The 4,702-nt window shown below is 42.6% G+C and overlaps 1 pseudogene; it reads right to left on the minus strand.

Moving 5' to 3' along the window:
* Positions 1-2,250: 2,250 nt before the first annotated feature.
* LOC123842186 (tubulin alpha-1C chain-like) lies at positions 2,251-3,745 on the minus strand (annotated as a pseudogene).
* Between the last annotated feature and the right edge of the window lie 957 nt (positions 3,746-4,702).

Consider the following 4,702-nt stretch of genomic DNA (forward strand, 5'->3'; position numbering starts at 1 on the left):
CCCTCTAAAACCCTGTTTGTTTCTCAGGCCCATAGTCTCTCATGGTTCATCTCCCCCTTCCTTCTCCTAATGTCCTCCATGTTATTCCTTATGTTCCAAAATAAGTGAAACAATATGATAATTGACTTTCTCTGCTGGACTTATTTCACTTAGCATAATCTCCTCCAGTCCCATCCATGTTGATGTAAAAGTTGGGTATTCATCTTTTCTGATGGCTGAGTAATATTCCATTGTATATATGGACCACATCTTCTTTATCCATTCATCTGTTGAAGGGCATCTTGGCTCTTTCCACAGTTTGGCTATTGCGGACCTTGCTGTTATGAACATTGGGGTGCATATGGCCCTTCTTTTCACTACATCTGTGTCTTTGGGGTAAATACCCAGGAGTGCAATTGCTGGGTCATAAGGTAGCTCTATTTTTAAGTTTTTAAGGCACCTCCACACTGTTTTCCAAAGCGGCTGTACCAACTTGCATTCCCACCAACAGTGTAATAGGGTTCCCCTTTCTCCACAACCTCTCCAACATTTGTTGTTTCTTTCCCTGTCCATTTTTGCCATTCCAACTGGTGTAAAGTGGTATCTCAGTGTGGTTTTGATTTGAATTTCCCTGATGGCTAATGATGATGAACATTGTTTCATGTGTCTGTTAGCCATTTGTATGTCTTCTTCAGAGAAGTGTCTGTTCATATCTTCTGCCCACTTTTTGACTTGATTATTTGTTTTTTGGGTGTTGAGTCTGAGAAGTTCTTTATAGATCTTGGGTACCAGCCCTTTATCTGTAGTGTCATTTGCAAATATCTTCTCCCATTCTGTGGGTGGCCTCTTTGTTTTGTTGACTATTTCCTTTGCTGTGCAGAAGCTTTTTATCTTGATGAAGTCCCAAAAGTTCATTTTTGCTTTTGTTTCACTAGCTTTTGGAGATGTATCTTAAAAGAAGTGCTGTGGGCAATGTCAAAGAGGTTACTGTCTATGTTCTCCTCTAGGATTTTGATGGATTCCTGTCTCACATTGAGGTCTTTCATCCACTTTGAGTTTGTCTTTGTGAATGGTGTTAGAGAATGGTCGAATTTCATTCTTCTGCACGTGGCTGTCCAATTTTCCCAGCACCATTTATTGAAGAGACTGTCTTTTTCCCATTGCATGTTTTTTCCTGCTTTGTCAAAGATTATTTGACCATAGAGTTGAGGGTCCATATCTGGGTTCTCTATTCTGTTCCATTGATCTATATGTCTGTTTTTGTGCCAGTACCATGCTGTCTTGGTGATCACAGCTTTGTAATATAGCTTGAAATTGGGCAACGAGATGCCCCAGCTTTGTTTTTCTTTTTCAACATTTCCTTGCCGATTTGGGGTCTTTTCTGATTCCATACAAATTTTAGGATTGTTTGTTCCAGCACTTTGAAAAATGTTATTGGAATTTTGATTGGGAAGGCATTGAAGGTATAGATTGCTCTGGGTAGCATAGACATTTTAACAATGTTTATTCTTCCAATCCATGAGCATGGAATATTTTTCCATCTTTTTGTGTCTTCTTCAATTTCTTTCATTAGTGTTCTGTAGTTCCTAGAGTATAGATCCTTTACCTCTTTGGTTAGGTTTATTCCGAGGTATCTTATGGTTTCTGGTGCTATTGTAAATGGAATCGTTTCTCTAATTTCTCTTTCTAGAGTTGCGTTGTTAGTGTATAAGAAAGCAACTGATTTCTGTGCATTGATTTTGTCTCCTGCCACATTACTGAATTGCTGGATGAGTTCTAGTAATTTGGGGGTGGAGTCTTTGGGTTTTCCACATAAAGTATCATGTCATCTGCGAAAAGAGAGAGTTTGACTTCTTTGCCAATTTGAATACCTTTTATTTCTTTTTGTTGTCTCATTGCTGTTGCTAGGACTTCTAGTACTATGTTGAACAACAGTGGTGAGAGTGGGCACCCTTGACGTGTTCCTGATCTTAAGGGAAAGGCTCTCAGCTTTTCCCCATTGAGGATGATATTTGCTGTGGGTTTTTCATAGATGGATTTTATGAACTTGAGGAAGGTTCCCTCTATCCCTATACTCTGGAGAGTTTTAATCAGGAAAGGATACTGTATTTTGTCAACTGCTTTTTCTGCATCAATTGAGAGGACCATATGGTTCTTCTCCCTCCTCTTATTAATGTGTTCTATCACATTGATTGATTTGCGAATGTTGAACCACCCTTGTATCCTGGGGATAAATCCCACTTGGTCGTGGTGGATGATCCTTTTAATACATTTCTTTTTTTTTTTAAACAGAAACATCACTTTTATTGACAAGTTAGGGCCACAACAGACAGCTTCCAGAACAGAAATAAGACAGTCCCAAGACAATGGAGTGTAAAATTGTAGCAGACAGGTTAATACTCTTCACCCTCATCCTCTCCCTCAGCACTATCCGCTCCAACCTCCTCATAATCCTTCTCAAGTGCAGCCATGTCCTCACGGGCCTCATAAAACTCTCCTTCCTCCATGCCCTCCCCCACATACCAGTGAACAAAGGCACGCTTGGCATCCATCAGGTCAAACTTGTGGTCCAGGTGACCCCAGGCCTCAGTGATGGTTGTGGTGTTGCTCAGCATGCACACAGCTCGCTGTACTTTGGCCAGGTCTCCACCAGGCACCACAGAGGGAGGCTGGTAATTAATGCCCACTTTGAAGCCAGTGGGGCACCAGTCCACAAACTGGATGGTACGCTTGGTCTTGATGGTGGCAATGGCAGTATTGACATCTTTGGGAACCACGTCGCCCCGGTACAACAGTCAGCAAGCCATGTATTTACCATGCCAAGGGTCACATTTCACCATCTGGTTGGCTGGTTCAAAGCATGCATTGGTGATCTCTGCTACAGTCAGCTGTTCATGGTACGCTTTCTCAGCAGAGATGACGGGGGCGTAGGTGGTCAGAGGGAAGTGGATGCGGGGATAGGGCACCAGGTTGGTCTGGAATTCCGTCAGATCAACATTCAGGGCTCCATCAAATCTGAGGGAAGCACTGATGGAGGACACAATCTGGCTAATAAGGAGGTTTAGGTTAGTGTAGGTTGGGCATTCAATATCGAGGCTTCTACAATAGATGTCATAGATGGCCTCATTGTCTACCATGAAGGCACAATCAGAGTGCTCCAGGGTGGTGTGGGTAGTGAGGATGGAGTTGTAGGGCTCAACTACAGCTGTGGAAACCTGGGGAGCTGGGTAAATGGAGAATTCCAGCTTGGACTTCTTGCCATAATCGACAGAGAGATGTTCCATCAGCAGGGAGGTGAACCCGGAACCAGTTCCCCCTCCAAAGTTGTGGAAAACCAAGAAGCCCTGAAGACCTTGCACTGGTCAGCCAGCTCCCGAATGAGGTCCAAGACAAGGTCAATGATCTCCTTGCCAATGGTGTAGTGCCCTCGGGCGTAGTTGTTGGCAGCGTCCTCCTTGCCGGTGATGAGCTGCTCAGGGTGGAAGAGCTGCCGGTAGATGCCGGTGCAAACTTCATCAATGACCGTGGGTTCCAGGTCTACAAACACGGCCCTGGGCACATGTTTGCCAGTGCCCCATCCCATTGAAGAAGGTGTTGAAGGAGTCATCTCTTCCCCCGATGGTCTTGTCGCTTGGCATCTGGCCATCGGGCTGGATGCCGTGTTCCAGGCAATAGAGCTCCCAGCAGGCGTTGCCGATCTGGACTCCAGCCTGGCCCTCCTGGATGGAGAAGTACTCACGCATGACTGAGACTTATAGGGTTCCTCGGGGTGGGAGCATGCGAGGGGACGGCGACAAGGTTCTCCAGCTGACAGACTACCAAGGAGTCCGGGGGAGAAGTAACTGTATTCACATTTCTGTATTCTTTTTTCTCTTTATTCTTAAGATTGCTTAATCTCTATTAATCTATCTTCAAGTTCACTAATTCTTCCTTCTGCCAGTTAAATATAGTCTTTAAATCTACTAGAGCCTCTCTAGTGAATTTTTCACTTTTATTATTGTACTTCTAAACTCCAGAATTTTTATTTTTAAAAAAATAATTTATCTTTGTATTGAGACATCGTCTTCCTTTAATTCATTAAGCAAGGTTTCCTTTAGTTCTTTCTTTTTTTAGTTTTTACTTAAATTCCAGTTAGTTAACAGTGTAATATTAGTTTCAGGCATATAATATAGTAATTCAACACTTTGATACAATAGCTGGTGCTCATCACAAGAGCACTCCTTAATCCCCAACACCTGTTTTACCCATTCCCCTACACACCTCCCCTCCAGTAACCCTCAGTTTGTTCTCTATGGTTAAGAGCCTGTTTCCTGGTTTGCCTCTCTTTTTCCCCTTACGTTCATCTGTTTTGTTTCTTAAATTCTATACATGAGTGAAATCATATTGTATTTGTCTTTCACTGACTTATTTCACTTGGCATAATACTTTCTAGTTCCTTCCATGTCATTGCAAATTACGAGACTTCATTCTTTTTAATGGTTGAGTAATATTCTGTTGTATATATACACCACATCTTTTTTTATCCATTCATCAGTTGATGGACATTTGGGCTCTTCCCGTAGTTTGGCTATTGTTGATACTGCTGCTATAAACATCAGGGTGCATGTATCCCTTTGAATCGGTATTTTTGTATCCTTTGGGTAAATACCTAGTAGTGCAATTCCTGATGATGAGTGATGTTGAGCATCTTTTCATATGTCAGTTGGCTACCTGTATGTCCTCT

Source organism: Mirounga angustirostris, unplaced genomic scaffold (genome assembly GCF_029215605.1).
Source record: "Mirounga angustirostris isolate CCGP_5_RB_7025 unplaced genomic scaffold, mMirAng1.0.hap1 SCAF_11, whole genome shotgun sequence".
NCBI classification, from domain to species: domain Eukaryota; kingdom Metazoa; phylum Chordata; class Mammalia; order Carnivora; family Phocidae; genus Mirounga; species Mirounga angustirostris.